The 19,334-nt window shown below is 43.8% G+C and overlaps 1 long non-coding RNA gene across 1 annotated transcript in view; it reads left to right on the forward strand.

The window, feature by feature from the left end:
• Nucleotides 1-19,334, forward strand: part of LOC127006631 (uncharacterized) — a 49,830-nt gene that overhangs the window by 19,439 nt on the left and 11,057 nt on the right. Inside the window, exon 2 of the long non-coding RNA XR_007759680.1 lies at nt 11,397-11,469. This is a non-coding gene — a long non-coding RNA (uncharacterized LOC127006631). The remainder of the gene's footprint in view (nt 1-11,396; nt 11,470-19,334) is intronic.

The following is a 19,334-nucleotide window of genomic DNA, read 5'->3' on the forward strand; positions in this document are numbered from 1 at the left end:
GATTAAGTGATTGTAAGGATGATTAGGTTAATTAAGGTTACCTGGATATTACTTATTTATTTATTGGTCTATTTAGTTATTTGTATGTAAGTAAGTATGTATTCTTTCTTTATTTCTTTAGTTATTCTTTTATTACCGTAAAAAATGCAGACCATATCATAGTACGTACAAGAAGGGTTATAAACTAGACAAAAAAAATCCACAAAACAAGAGTAAAAAGTGAAGGGTGTTAACATGAATATACTCTGCAGAACACGTAAAGTCATGAAATAGTCTCGTACATTTGCATAGTACACGTAAGGTAATTCGCTACACAAAAACAGCCACAAAGAATAAAGAGTGTAGAGTTTTAAAATTAGTGCATGACAAGTGAGGTTAAAACAGAACAAGAATAAAGAGTAGGGACTTTTTTTTCTCCAAGGTGCTGCCCGTAGCGTCGGTGGACTCTCTTGAGGGGCCTCTTGGTTGGCCCCAGCCCGTTAGTGGCCCAGGCGAATTTTATTTATGGTGGCTGCCTTGATATATGACTTGCTTGGCCCATGCTGCCCCCCGGTGTGCCACCTGAATGAAGTCGCTGAAGTTAGGGTTGATTGAAGATCTGGGCAGCATGTGGGTAATATTCCGCCACTCGGAGATGGTTTGGAAAATCAGCGTGTTTCGGTGGGACTCGAACCTAGGTCCACGGACTCACCACACCCGCACGTTGACCACTCGGATATAAAGTAGTACATGATACTAGGAAGGTTATAAACTACAGATAAAAGCAACAAAACAGGAATAAAAAGAGAAGAGTGATGGGTGTTAAAGATTAGTAAGATTAAAAGCCAACTTAGTCTTGATTCTTAACTCCAAACCTGATTAAAAAAGAAAATGCAAAACAAAACGAATAAAAAGAAATTGCAGTTTATGACAAGGGTGTTTCAAGACATACCACCACCAACACCAACACCACCAACGCCACCAACAGCAACAATAACAAAAACAACAACACTCTCCTTTGCGCACAAAAAAACAACTTTGTTAATAAACCTCAGCGATAAAATGCAAATAATTAAATCTCTTCATCTTTTAAGTGTTGATTTATGCGTTTGCAAAAAGCTTAAGTGTACTACAGCTTACCTAAGAGAGAGAGAGAGAGAGAGAGAGAGAGAGAGAGAGAGAGAGAGAGAGAGAGAGAGAGAGAGAGAGAGAGAGAGAGAGAGAGAGAGAGATCATTCCCTCCTCCTCCTCCTTCTCTTCCTCCTCCTCCCTCCTGTGAGAGATTTTATTGCAGGAAAAGAGATAATTTCGGAAATTTTAAATATAAGAAAAATAATCCCAGTGTTCAGTTAGAGCAGATATTTTCTCTCTCTCTCTCTCTCTCTCTCTCTCTCTCTCTCTCTCTCTCTCTCTCTCTCTCTCTCTCTCAAGCTCATCACCACTCTCCTCTAATCCTACTGTATGTATGTAAGAGTGTGTGTGTGTGTGTGTGTGTGTGTGTGAGTGTGTTTTAAGCATGAGTGACGGGTGGATAAGAAAGCGAGGAGGATGATAAGAGGTAGAAGGAGGAGGAGGAGGAGGAAGAGGAGGAGGAAGGAGGGGATTCATCTCTGTGATACAAAGTGAACTCTTCATATTTTTCTTTCTTACTTTCTTTCTTTCTTCTTCTTTCTTCTCATCCTTCTTGTTTTTCTCTTACTTCTTCTTCTTCTTCTTCTTCTTTATTTTATTTTATTTCTGCTTCATCTTTTTCATATTTATCTTCGTTTATTTTTGTTTGTTTTCTTAAATGATCCCGTTCTTGTTCTTCTTCCTCCTCCTCCTCCTCCTCCTCCTCCTCCACTTCCTTTTCATTTTCTTCTTTCTCTTCTTCTTCTTCTTCTTCTTCTTCTTCTTCTTCTTCTTCTTCTTCTTCTTCTTCTTCTTCTTCTTCTTGTACCTGTCTTTCAGCTCCTTGGATTAAAAACAGATATGAAAAGATTTGTTTATTCTCTCTCTCTCTCTCTCTCTCTCTCTCTCTCTCTCTCTCTCTCTCTCTCTCTCTCTCTCTCTCTCTCTTGTATATATTCTTATTTTCGTCTGAGATCGAAGGTTATCACACATCAAAGGACGAATTTTTTTCCTACTCGAAGTATTTGTGTTACTTCAGAATATTTTAAAGTAGTAGTAGTAGTAGTAGTAGTAGTAGTAGTAGGTAGTAGTAGTAGTCGTGGTGGTGGTGGTGGTGGTGGCTTCATTTTTTTCCTCCATACTTCTTTCTTCTCTCTCCCCTTCCTTGTTTCTTTCCTTCCTTTTCTTCTTCCTTCTTTCCTTACCAGTATTTTCTTCATATTTCTTTCTCTTCTTTCTTCCCTTCCTTCCTTGTTTCTTTCCTTCCTTTTCTTCTTCCTTCTTTTCTTCCCTGTATTTTCTTCATATTTCTTACTTTCTTTTTTCTTCCCTTCCTTCCTTGTTTCTTTCCTTCCTTCATTTTTTCCTTCTTTCCTTGTTTGTATTTCCTTCAAATTTCTTTCTTTTTCTTCCCATCCTTCCCTATTTCTTTCCTTCCTTTCATTTTTCATTTTACCTGTAATTTACCCACCTGTCCTTCAAAACTATGGACAATAACGCCTTTGTGGCGAAGAAGAGGGAGAGGGAGGGGAGGGAAGGAGAGGAGGAGAAGGGAAGGAATAAAGGGAGGAGAACTAGAGAAGAGACTAAGGAAAAATATGATGTAAGGTAGGAAAGAAGGCAAGAAGGAAGGGAGGGAATAAGGAAAGGAGGGAAAGAAGGCAGGAAGGAAGGGAGGGAATAAGGAGGAGGGAAAGAAGGCAAGAAGAAAGGGAGGGAATAAGGAAAGGAGGAAAAGAAGGCAAGAAGGAAGGGAGGGAATAAGGAAAGGAGGGAAGAAAGGAAAGAAGGAAGGAAGGAAGGGAGGGAATAAGGAAAGGAGGGAAGAAAGGAAAGCAGGCAAGAAGGAAGGGAGGGAATAAGGAAAGGAGGAAAAGAAGGCAGGAAGGAAGGGAGGGAATGAGGGAGGAAGAGAGGAAGGAATAAAAACATGACTAAAAACAAAAGGGAAGCAATGAGAACAGTAAGAGATAAAGAAAGACAAGGAAGAAGAAGAAACCTGAAATTTAAAACAAGAATAAGCAAGAAGAGCAAGAGGAAAAGATTCTAAACTTAAAACAACACAGAATATGGAAATAGAAGAAGTGTTAAATAGGATAGTGATAATCTAGTAGGCGTGAGACGAAGAAAGAAAGAATGAAGAAAGAAAAAAAAGATAGGAAGGAGGTAGAGAATAAAGACTGAAGGAACGTGAATGAACTAGGATGAGGATAATGTTGACCCAGGAAGCAAATAATGAGGATGAAGGAAGGAAAAAAGATAGATAAGAAAAAAGGTGAAAGAGAAAGAACGAAAATGATAATGTTAGAAGAGATGGAGGATGAAAGAAAGGAAAGCAGGAAGGAAGGAAAGAAGATAGATAGAAGAAAGATGAAGGAGGAAAAAACACAAAGAATAAGAATGATAACGTTAGAAGAGATGGAGGATGAAAGAAAGGAAAGCAGGAAGGAAGGAAAGAAGATAGATAGGAGAAAGATGAAGGAGGAAAAAACACAAAGAATAAGAATGATAACGTTAGAAGAGAGGAGGATGAAAGAAAGGAGGGAAGGAAGGAAGGAGAAAGAAGGGAGAAGGGAAGAAAGAAAAGAATGAAAAAAATAGAAAAGTGGAATAACCAGGATAATAATACTAAAAAAAAGTAAAAGCGAAGGAAAAAGAAGGGCAGCAACAATGGAGGAGGAGGAGGAGAAGGAGGAGGAGGATTAGCCAAACACCTCCATCACGAACAAACATAACTAAAGCGCAAGGAAGAAAAATAAAATATGATGTAGGAATTTTTGGAAGAATATTATGTGAAAGGAAAAAATAAAAGAAAAGAAAAATGTGAAGGAAAACGAGAGGTGGGAAAAAGAAGGAAAAGAACATAATGGATAAAGGGAAAAGAACGGAGGAAGGATAAAAGAGGGAAGAAGGAAAAAAAGGAAAGAAGATGGGAGAAAAGGAGAGATCGTATGAAGGAAAAAGAGAAAGGAAAAAGAGTGAGTTGAGGAAGGGAAAGGAGAGAGAAGAAGCGAGGAAGGGAAATAAATGAAGAAGGAAAAAGAGGGAGGGAAGAAGGGAGGAAGGGAGAGAACAGAAGGAAGGAAAAAGAGTGAATTGAGGAAGGGAAATGAGAGAGAAGAAAGGAAGGGAGAGAACGGAAGAAGGAAAAAGAGGGAGGGAAGAAGGGAGGAAGGGAGAGAACGGAAGAAGGAAAAAGAGGGAGGGAAGAAGGGAGAGAACGGAAGAAGGAAAAAGAGGGAGGGAAGAATGAAGGAAGGGAGAGAACGGAAGAAGGAAAAAGAGGGAGGGAAGAATGAAGGAAGGGAGAGAACGGAAGAAGGAAAAAGAGGGAGGGAAGAAGGGAGGAAGGGAGAGAACGGAAGAAGGAAAAAGAGGGAGGGAAGAAGGGAGGAAGGGAGAGAACGGAAGAAGGAAAAAGAGGGAGGGAAGAAGGGAGGAAGGGAGAGAACGGAAGAAGGAAAAAAAAAAGGGAGGGAGTGAATAGATAAGAATAAAATGTGTAAAACTATTCTTCAAAAACGACAAACTCCGTAACTTTCCTTTTCTGTTTTTTTTTTTTTTCAATATCTTTGTTGTTGTTGTTGTTGATGCTGTTGCTGTTGTCGTCACTCAGATCTGTCCTGAATTCCAGTGCATATTTTCTCTCTTTCTCTCTCTCTCTCTCTCGCAATAGCCACAAGAAACACTGATTCGAACAGCATATTGAGAGAGAGAGAGAGAGAGAGAGAGAGAGAGAGAGAGAGAGAGAGAGAGAGAGAGAGAGAGAGAGAGAGAGAGAGAGAGAGAGAGAATTTGCATCATTACATTTTCAGTGAGTCTGTTTATCAAATGCATCACCTCTACCACCACCACCACCATCACCATCACCACCATTGCCATTGCCATCACCACCATCACCACCACCACCATCACCATCACCACTTTCACTGCCAGACTCAACCCTGTTTTAAGAAGTTCCTCCTCCTCCTCCTGCTCCTCCTCCTGCTCCTCCTCCTCCTGCCGCATCCTTTCCTTGTAATTATTACCATGAAGAAGAAAATAGAGGAAAATATGAAGCAACGGAGAGAATAAACGAAGGATGGGTAAAGAGGAAGGAGGAGAAACAACGGGTTAGGAGAGGAAGGATCGCTGTGGAATGCAGGGTGGAGGAGGAGGAGGAGGACGAGGAGGAGTGGGAGGTGGAGGAGGAGGAGGAGGAGGAGGAGGAGGAGGAGGAGGGTTCTTACGGGAGTAAAAGAGTGAAAGGAAGAGATTAATGGAAGGGGAGGAATGGATGAAGCGGGGGCGTTGAGAGAGAGAGAGAGAGAGAGAGAGAGAGAGAGAGAGAGAGAGAGAGAGAGAGAGAGAGAGAGAGAGAGAGAGAGAGAGAGAGAGAGAGAGAGAGAGAGAGAGAGAGAGAGAGAGAGAGAATGAGAGAGAGAGAGAGAGAGAGAGAGAGAGAGAGAGAGAGAGAGAGAGAGAGAGAGAGAGAGAGAGAGAGAGAGAGAGAGAGAGAGAGAGAGAATGAGAGAATGGGAATGAGAGAGAGAGAGAGAGAGAGAGAGAGAGAGAGAGAGAGAGAGAGAGAGAGAGAGAGAGAGAGAGAGAGAGAGAGAGAGAGAGAGAGAGAGAGAGAGAGAGAGAGAGAGAGAGAGAGAGAGAGAGAGAGAGAGAGAGAGAGAGAGAGAGAGAGAGAGAGAGAGAGAGAGAGAGAGAGAGAGAATGAGAGAGAGAGAGAGAGAGAGAGAGAGAGAGAGAGAGAGAGAGAGAGAGAGAGAGAGAGAGAGAGAGAGAGAGAGAGAGAGAGAGAGAGAGAGAGAGAGAGAGAGAGAGAGAGAGAGAGAGAGAGAGAGAGAGAGAGAGAAGATAGGGAGGAGGAGAGTGAGAGATGAGAGAGAGAGAGAGAGAGAGAGAGAGAGAGAGAGAGAGAGAGAGAGAGAGAGAGAGAGAGAGAGAGAGAGAGAGAGAGAGAGAGAGAGAGAAAAAAAAATAACAGAAACAGGATCAGAAACAAAAAACAAGAACAAAACCTAGAAGAGAAAAAAAGAAGAAAGGGAGATATTTACAGGTATTTCCTCCCTCTTACTGAAGGTCATACTTGCCTCTCCCTACATCCCTCATTTCCTCCCTTCCTTCCTGTCGTCTGTCCTCCCTTTCCCATTCCCTTTCTCCCTCCTTGCCTTCTTTCCTTCCTTCCTCCTCATTCCGTCCCTTCTTTCCTTCCTTCTTTCCTCCCTTCCTCCCTCATTCCCTCCCTTCCTTCTTGCCTTCTTTCCTCCCTTCCTCCCTCATTCCCTTCCTTCCTGCCTCTTTTCCTCCCTTCCTCCCTCATTCCCTCCCTTCTTTCCTGCCGTCTTTTCTCCCTTCGTCCCTCATTCCTTCCCTTCATTCCTGCCTTCTTTCCTCCCTTTCCTTTCTCCCTCCCTTCCTTCCTGCCTTCTTTCCTCTGTTTTTCCCTCATTCCCTCCCTTCCATCTTGCATTCTTTCCTTTTTCCTTCCTCATTCCCTCCCTCGCTTCCTGCCTTTTTTTCTCCTCTAGCTCCTCCCTATCCTTTTAGTTTCTCTCTTCTTCTCTTTCCTCTTTCCTCCCTTTTCTTGCTTCTTCCATCTTCTTATTTTTCCCTTCTTTTCCTTTTTTCCTATCTTTTATTATCCTCTCCATCCTCTTACTCTCTCCCTTTCTCTCTTTCTTCCCTCCCTTTTGTCTCTTATAATTATCTCCGTTCCTTAATTCTTCCCTTGTCTCTTCCTTTCTACTTTCACTTTCTTTTCGTCCCTTCTTTTCCCTCCACTTTCCTCATTCTCTCCCTTTTCTCTGTTCTATTCTCCCCCTTCTTCCAATCTCTCCCGTCCTTCACTTGCCCCTCACTCTCCCCTCTTCCCCTCCCTCCTCTCCTCTCCCTTTGTTCTCTTCCTTTCTCACTTTCTCCCTCCCTCTGCATTGCGACACATTCGTTAAGCACACAAGAATTTTACCTGAAGTGACCGTCCAATTACCTCCTCCTCCTCCTCCTCCTCCTCCTCCTCCTTTTTCTCCCCTTCTTCTTCTTCTTCTTCTTCTTCCTCTCCTTCTTCATCTTCATCTTCTTTTTCTTCTTCACCATCATCATTATCATCATCATCTTTCTTCTTCTTCTTCTTCTTCTACTTCTTCCGTCTCTTCTTTTTTTTCTTCCTACTCCTCATCCTTTTCATTATCACAACCGTCATCATCATCATCATCATCATCATCATCATTCTGTCATCTTGTTTTCTTGCTTCAGGTGAACTTAATTAAAAAAATATGTATTCTTTTTTTTAAGTTCAGCAAAGAGACGTATCATATGTATACTCTCTCTCTCTCTCTCTCTCCTATATGTATTTTTCTCCATTAATCCCTCCAATTCCTTTAATCATAATGCAGCGAGTAACCTTTCGGGTCTCTCTTGAGTACTCCGAGAGAGAGAGAGAGAGAGAGAGAGAGAGAGAGAGAGAGAGAGAGAGAGAGAGAGAGAGAGAGAGAGAGAGAGAGAGAGAGAGAGAGAGAGAGAGAGAGAGAGAGAGAGAGAGAGAGAGAGAGAGAGAGAGAGGTAATAAGAATGTGTCTAACTAGAATTATGTACTAGGCGCAGACGGGAAATAGTTCGTTTCCTTCCTGTTGAGAGAGAGAGAGAGAGAGAGAGAGAGAGAGAGAGAGAGAGAGAGAGAGAGAGAGAGAGAGAGAGAGAGAGAGAGAGAGAGAGAGAGAGAGAGATGGTATACATAATCAGAATCTCTTCGGGGTGAACACGGTGCCTTCCCCCTCCTTCCCCCCTCCACACCTTTAATTTAATCAGAGGTGTGGACGCCGAAAAACAGGTGGATGCGTCAGGTGCGGCAGGTGAGAAAGGGAGACAGTTATGGCGTGTAAGTGTATGGCGCCTCCCTAACCCTCCATACCTCACACCCTTGTCTTCTGCCCCATTCCTAAAATCAGACCCCGTTCCGGAGACTCTTGAGAAAAGCAACGCTCACCCGCGTGCAACACTCTCGCTCCGCTACAGTCGACTCGTTTATCGGGACAGCAAAAATTTGACAGCTGTGCCATTCTTTTTTTTTTTGTGTGTGTGTGTGTGGGTGGGTGTGGGTGTGTGTGTGTGGGTGTGGGTGTGGGTGTCGGCATTATTTTTTTCCTCGGTCCTTATCCATCAAGTATAGATCGTGTTTGTGATGAAGAGTATAGAGTTTAAGAACATAAGGACGTAAGGAGTCTGCATGAGGCCGGTTGGCTCCTGTATACCTAACTCCACCTTACCTAACTATCCATAAATTTATCCAACCTCTTGAATGTGTCTATGGTATTGGCACACACAACATGACTGCCGAGCCTGTTCCACTCATCCACCACTCTATTGGTGAACCAATTCTTGCCTATGTCTTTGTTGAATCAGAATTTGTCTAACTTAAAACCAATGCTACGTGTCCCACCTGGCTCTTTTACAACCAAAACCCTATTGACATCCTCTTTAATTAAGTCCTTCATCCATTTATAGACATCGATCAGGTCTCCTCGCAACCTTCGCCTTTCTAGAGAGTGTAGATATAAATGCTTCAGTCTATCCTCATAAGGTAAATTTCTCACTCCCCTTGAATAATTTTCGTCATCCTTCTCTATACAGATTCTAAATTAGTGCTGAGTAAAGTTTGAGGATGACCTGAGCGCTCCTATTGCTCCTCGAGATGAAACCCAGTACCATGATTGTAAGATTCTTAGCCTGAATGCATTGAGCCCTATAGTACTTCCACGTGAAACTGGCCGATGGGGTAGTGGTGGCTACGGCCCTGTTCCGCACCCGCACCTTGCCACACTCTCAACACCTCTCGCTTCCTCTCATATGTCAGCTATTTGCTACCTTTAAATGAATTTAATTAAACAACTGGATGATCCAATAAGGTCATATAGTGTTAAGATTGTTTCGTTTTTAAGATAACAAAGATTTTGTATAGATATCACGACACTTGACAACGTTGGATTACAACGTTGTCAAGTGTCGTGGTATTTATACAAAATCCTTGTTATTATCCTAAAAACGAAACAGTCTTAACACTGTATGACCTTATTGGATTATCCAGTTATTTAATTAAACTAATTCAAAGGTAGCAAATGGCTGACATGTGAGAGGAAGCGAGAGGTGTTGAGAGTGTGGCAAGGTGCGTCTATTTAAGGTCGTTATTTTCCTTTCTACGTGCTTGGTAAGGGATATGCTGTCTCTGACCCTCTGCTATTACTCTAACTAAATTATTGTAGTCAGCTCTACATGGCTCCCCTGCCATAGAGGGAATAGAGTAGGTGTATAATATAGGAATAGTATGTAGAGTTACTAGAGTATATAAAGAATATATAGAAGTGTATATTTTCTTATTGGTCCTTACAGGTGAGAAGACATGACGACAGCCACACAAACAGCCAGCCACCCAAGTATACAGACAGACACGAAGAGACAGACATAACCACCCATCCCACCTTGACAGACATACAGACAGACACACATACAAACAGATACACATACAAACAGATACACAAATATAGCCGCCCACCCAGATAGACACACAGACAGACAAGCAGACAGACAGGTATAGTTAAGTGGCCCGGCGGTGGCTCAGCATATAATCGGTGGGCCTTGGTTTTAGTGGCCTGGGTTCGAGTACCGGGCGGCGTTTTTTCTCCTTTTTAATGGATCCAGTGACCTGAAATTCGCTCACCACCTTGACCATCACGACAAAGGTGTGTGTGTGTGTGTGTGTGTGTGTGTGTGTGTGTGTGTGTGTGTGTGTGTGTGTGTGTGTGTGTGTGTGTGTGTGTGTGTGTGTGTGTGTGTGTGTGTGTGTGTGTGTGTGTGTGTGTGTGTCTGTGAGATTGTGTGTGATTGTGTGTGTGTGTGTGTGTGTGATTATGTGTGTGTGTGTGTGTGTGTGTGTGTGTGTGTGTGTGTGTGTGTGTGTGTGTGTGTGTGTGTGTGTGTGTGTGTGTGTGTGTGTGTGTGTGTGTGTGTGTGTGTGTATTATTATAACAACTGTTAATTTCTCTCCATTGACTCAGTGTATTAAAAAAAAAAGACTAGCATGATTTACAGACAGACAGACAGACGGGCAGACAGATTGACAGATGGACGCCAAGCTATAAATAGACGCAAATTAATACAGACACACATACAGACAGACAGACAATCAAGAACAAGATTTCTCCTCACCACCCACACACTTCTAAAAATAGCTCCACTTCTCAAGAACAAGAAAAAAAAAAAAGGAAAAAGCACACACTTCCTAATGGCAACTTGGAAGTCAATCACAAGGAGAGGAGGATTTTCAGCTCCTCTTTCCCCGCTACGATCATCATCATCATCATTGTTACTACTTTTATTATTATTGTCATTATTATTATTTTTATTATTATTATTATTATTATTATTATTATTATTATTATTATTATTATTATTATTATTATTATTATTATTATTATTATTATTATTATTATTATTATTATTATTATTATTATTATTATTATTATTATCACTGGTGCCTGACTCGTCCTCCTTTTCCTTCTCCTCTTCTACACCCTCCTCCTCCTCCTCCTCCTCCTCCTCCTCCTCCTCCTCCTCCTCCCTACCCGCCTCGTGGTGTTGAAATAACTCGTTCAGTATTAAAGGTGTTTTGGTGTTGTTACTGATGCTCTCTTGTTTTTTTGTTTGTTTTTTCGTACAATTTTGCGTTTTTGGCGCCAAATGTTGGGTTGAGGCAAATAGGATTTAAGAATTTATGTATGCGTGGGTTGTGTGTGTGTGTGTGTGTGTGTGTGTGTGTGTGTGTGTGTGTGTGTGTGTGTGTGTGTGTGTGTGTGTTCCTGTTTTTCGTACTCTTTCTCTCTTGGGTAATAATGTTGCCCTTCCTCCTCCCTCTGTCTCTCTCTCTTTCCGCGGCTCATTCTTGTTCCCGCCACTTCTTCCCTCCCATCCCTTCCATCTCTCCCTCCCTCCTCGCTCGCCTCCCATTCATCTTGCGCCGGCTAACCTTGAGACACCCACCTGCCTACCAGTGCTTTAGGCAGGTGTGAAAGCTCCTAATTAGTATTGGCTTTACCTGGTAACACTGTAAGAGTGTGTGTGTATATATATATATATATATATATATATATATATATATATATATATATATATATATATATATATATATATATATATATGTGTGTGTGTGTGTGTGTGTGTGTGTGTGTGTTAGTTGGTATATTTTTTCCTCCTTGCTGTATTTTTAATAATCATCTACAGCACTGTAAATGCAATGCTTAAAAATGAGTTTTCTTTTTTTGCAGCCAACAGAAGCAACGCGAAAGAAAATCCTACAACTTGGAGTTGCTGCCCAGGAAGCAAAGCTGCCGCAAAAAGGTTAGTGCGAGTAGTAAAAAGTACAAATTTTAGTCAAGAGCCATCGCGTGTAAGTCAACTGTCATGGCGTGAAGGACAAGCTCGAGTGTTCGCTCTCTCTAAACACGTCTTGTTCGTTACTTCGGCCGACAGGAAATTGCTCAAGTGAAACATTTTTGACTCCGGCGTGTCTCAGTTTATCATTCAATATATTATGTGTGAGGAAATCGAAAGTTTCAGATGCAAGGTTCATAATTTTTTTTCGTCAAAATATTTATAAGCATTTGACTTGGAAATGCAACAAAGCATGATTTTGTGGGACGATTTTGGTAACAGTGGAGGCGCTGACTGTTTAGAAACGTGGTATTACTTTTTTTTTTAAATTCTCCTTCTCCTCCTCTTACCCCTATTACTCCTACTCCTCCTACTCCTATTCCTATTCCTTCTTCGCCTCCTCCTCCTCATCATCATCATCGTCCTCATCCTCCTCGGTCTTTTTCCTCCTCCTCCTCCTCCTCCACACACCCACACGAGCGACTCCTTAAGAAACTACAATCTGCGTGTATTGGAGCTAATCTGATCGCGTGGAAAAGAGATTGGCAAACCGACAGAAAACAGCGAGTGCTACTCAACGGACAGGCCTCCGAGTGGCTTCCAGTTACGAGTGGAGTGCCTCAGGGGTCGGTGCTGGGACCCATCCTCTTTATCATATATATCAACGACCTAGAAACAGGACTGAAATCCTCCGTATCGAAATTTGCTGACGACACCAAGGTGGGTGGAAAGGCCTTCACAAAGACCGACTGCGAATTCATCCAAAAGGACCTTAATCAAATCATCGAATGGCCTGAAAAGTGGCAAATGTCCTTCAATGTTGACAAGTGCAAAGTCATGCACATTGGGTCCAGAAATAGTAACCACACGTACATCATGCACGGAAAACCTCTGTAGGCGGTGCAGGAGGAACCGGACCTTGGAGTCACTATCAGCAGTGACCTGAAACACGTGAAGCACTGTAAGAAAGCATACAACAAAGCCAACACTGTGCTCGGGTTCATAGCGAGGAACTTCGAATGTAAAACGCCAGATGTAATGCTATCCTTGTACAATTCCATTGATGGTAAGACCGCATCTCGAGTATGCGGTGCAGTTCTGGTCTCCTGACTACAGAAAGGACATCGAATTACTGGAAAGAGTTCAACGACGAGCCACGAAAATGATTCCAACCTTGAGGGCTCAACCATACGAGGAAAGACTCAAGCGACTTAATCTCTTTACACTGGAGAAAAGACGCCTACGAGGGGATATGATTCAAGTCTTCAAGTACCTGAAAAAGTTCAACAACGTCGATCACTCAATTGAATTGCAAACAAACTCCAGAACTAGAAATAACGGCTTACCCATTCAATCGAATCGATGTAGCACAGACATTGGCAGGAGTTTCTTCTCATTAGAGTCATCAGCCACTGGAACAATCTTCCCTCAGAAGTAGTAAATGCGAATACCAGCAACTCCTTCAAAAATCAAATCGACCGTCATTTCATTGCGACGGGAGTACACTGAATATCGAGGTGCTTTCTCTGCTCTGCGGGCACTAAGTGGCTGTCGAGCAGATTAAATCACCAGAGCGGGCAACCTCGTAATGAGCCAATAGGCATTCTGTTGCCTGCATTTCCATGTTTCCATGTTTCCTCCTCCTCCTCCTCCTCCTCGCCTCACCTCACCTTGCCTCACCTCATTTCTCTTCTCTCGTGTCCTTATCTCACCTTAAGATAAATATAGGAATGAACGGTGAGATTTTTTTTATTATTATTATTCTGGTCTTTAGTTATTGACATTCTTATTTTTTCAATACGTGTTTTTTTTAATATAATTATGTGGTGTAGAATAACTTGCAACTTGAACTCTAATGAATAAAAAAATAGATGCTTCAAGACCCGAAATTGGCCTCTCTTCTGGCCTCTTGTTCTTTTTTCTTTTGTTGGAGCAGCGTTTAGCGGGCTTTTTTGTCGCTGATTTTGTTTTTCCTCGAGCTGCCTTCTTTGCTGTAAAAAAAAAAATTAAACATACCCACCTGCCAATCACTCAATTCCACAACAGGTGAACCAAGAGAGAAAAGCAGATTTGAAGCTTCTTAATAAACATCAGTTACTCCATTTCTGTATTAGTGGAGGGAGAAAGGTTGGGGCTGAAGGAGGGAGAAGGAATTGCCGAGGCGTGGTGAGAGGAGGAGAGGGTTGTTGAGAAGGTTTATGGGAGTGGTGATGGAGTTGTAGACATTAAAGGGGTGGAGGGAGGTGTAAAGGGTGTAATGGGGGGAGGGGGGCGGGTCAGTATATATAGGTTTATGGGAGGGGGAGGGAGAGGGTTCGAAGAGGGTTTTAGTGTAGTGGACATTGTAACAAGCTAAATGACATGACACACACACACACACACACACACACACACACACACACACCGCTCTGGTAGCCACACCGCTCTGGTAGCTCAATCGGTTAGAGCGCCGTGCTGCAAGGCTTCATGGCCAAACATGCGGCGGTTCGAGCCCCGCTCAGGGTAGATTCTTTCCGTTGACTAGGAGTGGTTACTGTCCCCCCCTTGAGCAAGGGGTGTGGGGGGTGTGGTGTGTGAGGTCCTGGCAGTACCCAGAGATCAACAATAATGAGCACTTGCTCACGTCGTGAGGGTACCTGCTGGCGAAAGCGAGTCCAACTCGTGATCAGGCCGTAGTAAATTACACACACACACACACACACACACACACACATGAAAAAAGAAACTAAATGTAAAAAAAAAGAAGAAAGCAAGAATATGAACCAAAACATAATCTAACCCTCGAAAAATGGATAAAAAAAAAAAATTGAGATAACACGAAAAGTGAAAGCGACACACACACACACACACACACACACACACACACACACACACACACACACACACACACACACACACAAACCCCTTCACCCCCAACACACACACACAATTCCCCCAAACACACACAACCCCCCACCCCCTATCCCCCCCCTCCCCTTGACACACACCTTTTTACCTGGAATCCTGGGGGCGCGTCGTTGAGGGGGTCGGGAGGTAAATTATAGCCGGCGTGTGACCTAGCGTGTCCCCTTGGGCGGCGGTGGGTAAGGGCGGCGCCGCAGGGATGTGAAAGCAGTGCATTCCCTCCCGCCCGCCGTAACCTACATAGTGAGGCCGTGAGGCGAGGGTACAGGGAAGGATGGCTGCCGGCTAGCGTACAGGGAGGGAGATGCAGGGGAAAGCAGGGGAAGGGTACAAGGAAAGGATTGTATTTGGGTATAGTATAGAGGAAGGATGGTTTCTGGGTATAGTATATGAGAGGAAGGGGCAGGGAAGGGTGCAGGGAAGAATTTTAGCTGGATAGAGTATAGGAGAGGGAGGTGCAGGGGAAGCTGGGGGGGAGTGTACAGGGGAAGGATGATAGCTGAGTGCAGTACATGGGAGCTAGAGGCAGGGGAAGGGTACAGGGAGGACAGCTATGTAGTACAGTGTAAGGCAAGGGAAGGATGGACGTTGGGTATGCAGTAGGAGTGCAGGGAAAAATAGCTATGTAATTACAGTGTGGGACAGGGGAAGGATGGCTGCAGGATACAATACAGGAGAAGATGGCTGTGTACAAGGTATGGCAGGGGAGGGTTACAGGGGAACGTTGATGAAAGGTACAGGGAAGGCTTTCTGGTGAGTATAGGAGTACAGGGGAAGGGTATGTAAGTACAGGATAAGGCAGGGGAAGGTCGACAGGGGAAGGGTACAAGGAATGAGTGCTTGCTGGGTATTGGAGTACAAGGGGGATGACTGATGGGCTTAGAAGTGCAGGGTAAGTCTATCTAGGTACAGGGTTAAGGCAAGGGAAGGATTATCGGTATAGGAGTACAAGGGAGGATGGCTATGTACAGGGTAAGGCTGGTGAAGGATATAGTGGAAGGATTGGGTAGGAAGGATGGTTAAGTTTATAAGTACAGGGTTAAGCGAGGCTGGCAGGGTTGGTTTACATGAAGAGGCAGGATTATGAATGCAGGGGACAGCAGAGGTTACGGTTACAGGGTCAAAGCTGTATTGTGGGGAAGGATGAGGTCTCTGGAGGCAGGGTAAGGATGGGTTAGGTGAGGCATACAAGGTCATGCTCGTGAAGGGTACAGGGAGAGGCTGGCAGGGGAAGGCTGGTGGTTGGCAGTGCAGGGTGAGGCAGGGCATGCTAGTGAAGATGCAGGGTAAGGCGAGGCATACAAGGGGAGGCCGGCAGGGTATGAAGGTACAGAGGAGAAGGAGGAGGTTTAGGGAAGGGCATACTGGGAGTGGCCTGTGTGTGTGTGTGTGTGTGTGTGTGTGTGTGTGTGTGTGTGTGTGTGTGTGTGTGTGTGTGTGGAATGAATGGAGCGATGCACGAGTGGAGGGGGTTCGGTGGCTGGGCGGGTGGAGGGAAGAGATGGAAGGTGGGTAGCCGGGTGGAGGTAAGAGGTGGAAGGGAAAGGGTGGAGGGTGGGTGGGTGTGCTCTGGAAGGAATGTTGGGTGTGTGTGCAAAGGAGGGGCGGGAGGAATGTTTGTACAGGAGGAGGAGGAGGAGGAGGAGGGAGATAGGAAAAAGAGAAAGACAATATATGTTCAGTAATAATTCTTGATATCGAGAGAGAGAGAGAGAGAGAGAGAGAGAGAGAGAGAGAGAGAGAGAGAGAGAGAGAGAGAGAGAGAGAGAGAGAGAGAGAGAGAGAGAGAGAGAGAGAGAGAGAGAGAGAGAGAGAGAGAGAGAGAGAGTATTAATTTTGTCCCATACACAGGCTCTTGAAATAGTTAAACCTAAAAAGTGTAATTTTGAGTCTCCTTTTTGTACAGAAATATTAGGTTTAAATAAGTAAAAAAGAGAGTAACGCATAGAGAAGGAAAAGTGGAATAAGGAGGAAGGAGGCAGAAAGAACTTAGGAGGAAGAGTTGCCTGGAATCTGTGTCGGTGAGGTGGCCTGCAACGTACACCCCAAGACAATTTCACAGTTTAACGCAGTGGCTTTGTAATCGTCCGAACAAAGCTCTTCAATCTTCGACACTCCGCAATGATTAGGTTTTCGATGCAGCACCGGACACACAAGAGACTCCCAGTATGATTTCCTCGTATTTCTTAACTTAAATATGAACACCAAACACTACACAAGGAATTTTTGATGTCACTGGTATTGGTTTGGAGGCTTACTCACCCATCACGGCGAACTGTGAAAGTGGCCCTAAGAGATTCCCGTTATTACCAACCCCCAAAACAACGGCTGATACAAAGAGATGTCCGTTATTACCAACCCCAAAACAACGGCTGATACAAAGAGATGTCCGTTATTACCAACCCCCAAAACAACGGCTGATACAAAGAGATGTCCGTTATTACCAACCCCAAAACAACGGCTGATACAAAGAGATGTCCGTTATTACCAACCCCAAAACAGAGGTTAATACTAAGAGTTGTCCTTTATTGCCAACCGAGATGTCCGTTATTAACACACTAAAAAGACTGGAGCTCATTCTAACTTTTCCACTTTCATATAATCCCACATATTTCACTTCCAATTATTTTCTCAGCCTTTTTTAACAGTAAAGGAGGCAGCTCAAGGACAAAAACAAAAGCAGGAGCAAAAAGGTCCACTAGACGCTGCTCCAAACAAACACAACAACGTGGAGCCATAAGAGAGGTCAATGTTGGGCCATAATAATACCAGCAGAGAAAATGTATATCGTCACCTTCGTAAACAAACCGCCTAAGTCATTATTTTCTACTTTACAGGAAATTAGAAAAGAACTGTCATTATCTCATTTGGCTTAAGATTTAGGCAGAAATGAAAAGGCCAATTCTAGAACACTCAAACCCTGAATGACGAAGGCAACTCTACAAAAATGGGGTCGCATGTTGAAAAATTGATGTCGACAAAAACCTGGAAATCGCTGAAAAATGACTTAGGCGATTATTTTATGAGGGTGACGATATGCTTGATGCAACCAATAACCCGTAAAAGTGGTTCATAGGTAATTTGTAAGGAACTGAATCTACTATTTGGATATATTTTTATTTTACAACATAGGATGCAGTCAAGAGCAAACAAAAAAATAAAGCCTTCCTCCCACAAAAAAAAAATACTGCTCCCCTAAAGAAAAAGTTATATAAATCGTCGCAACTGATCTTATTATATAGGCGTTAAGCTCTTTCGAAAACGGAGCATTTCAACCTCCCTGAGACACTAATCAATCCTTTCGTTGTGGCATCTGATTCCCTAATGAGAGCAACATGTTACCGGCACCTGCTTAATGAGTTCAGCCCTGAGTGTCTCCTTCACCGCAAAGAAAGGAGAGTTTACGTTATTTGCGGTCGTGGTTAGGGACGAGTCAGGTGTGTATGGGAAGGGCAGGTGCGAATTTGACAAGGCAGGGTTGATTAGCGTGCAAAGTGAAGGTACACAGGTGGGCTTGTAGGGGGAAGGCTGCAGGGAAGAAGAGAGAGAGAGAGAGAGAGAGAGAGAGAGAGAGAGAGAGAGAGAGAGAGAGAGAGAGAGAGAGAGAGAGAGAGAGAGAGAGAGAGAGAGAGAGAGAGAGGCCAGAAGAACAAAAAGAGAGAGGAATTCGTATAATAACAAAAGAACATAGGAACGTAGGAGTCTGCAAGAGGCCGGTAGGCCTGTACAAGGCAGCTCCTTTGAACCTAAGCTCCCGTGAATCTAACCCCACCTAATATCGCTGTCCATGTTTTTATCTGATCTATTTTTGAATGTGACAATTGTATTGACACTCACCACATGACTGCTCACCCTATTCCACTCATCCACCACTCTGTTATTAAACCAATTTTTGCCTATGTCCCTGTTGAATCTGAATTTATCCAGTTTAAACCCATAACTACGTGTCCTACCCGGTTCTCTTACCAACAAAACCTTACGAATATCCCCCTTATTAAAGCCCTTCATCCATTTATAAACCTCGATTATATCTCCACGCACACTTCGCCTTTCTAGAGAATGCAAGTTTAACTGTATGGGTTTTTCCTCGTATGGCAAGATTCTTAACCCCCGAATCATCTTAGTCATCCTCCTCTGCACCGATTCTAACATTTTGATATCCATTCTATAGTAAGGTGACCAGAACTGATCAAGATGAGGTCTAACTAATGCTAAATATGGACCTGGGAAACATAATGAATGAGTCAGTAAGAAAGGAAAAAGAGAGAACTGATAGAATGATGAAGGTTCAAAAGCCTTCCTGACGCCTCACTCCTGTTTGCCATCCCGGCGTCCCTTCTTAGTGAAACGACGCCGCCTTCTTCTTGTTTTGTCGGTACCGCTTCCTCTTCCTGGCCTTCTTCTCCTTGGGCGAGGTGTTGTTTATTGCGATCGTCTTATATCTGAAGGGAAATAGGAGGTGCCACATGTAGGCCGTCGAGCCTACTTCAGTCTCCTTGTTTCTTTTCTGTTTATTTTTGTGAAACGATTTTGATTTAGATTTCGGTGTTGAAAAGGAGCCTTCAGAGGAGGAGGAGGAGGAGGAGTGGTAGGAGGAGGACGCGTACGAGGAGGAGGAAGCCGAAGAAGAAGAGGCCGAGTAGGAAGGCTTCCTCCCCGGAGCCTTGGCCTGACTGGCCGTGCTCCTTATCCGCGCGTCGTATCGGGCCCGTGAGTCGGGGTCGGAGAGCGTCTCCATCACCTGCTGCAGCTGCTGGAATTTTGTGTTAGCGTTCGCGTCATTCGGGTTCTTGTCAGGGTGAATTTTGAGGGCGAGGCGGTGGTAGGCTTTCTTGATCTCCTGCAGGGTGGCCTCGGGCGTCACGCCCAGGAGCTCGTAGTGGGTTTTGTTTGCCATTGGTCCAGGTAGTGGATACACGTGTATAGGG

The sequence above is a fragment of the Eriocheir sinensis genome, chromosome 33 (genome assembly GCF_024679095.1).
Source record: "Eriocheir sinensis breed Jianghai 21 chromosome 33, ASM2467909v1, whole genome shotgun sequence".
Taxonomy (NCBI): Eukaryota; Metazoa; Arthropoda; class Malacostraca; order Decapoda; family Varunidae; genus Eriocheir; species Eriocheir sinensis.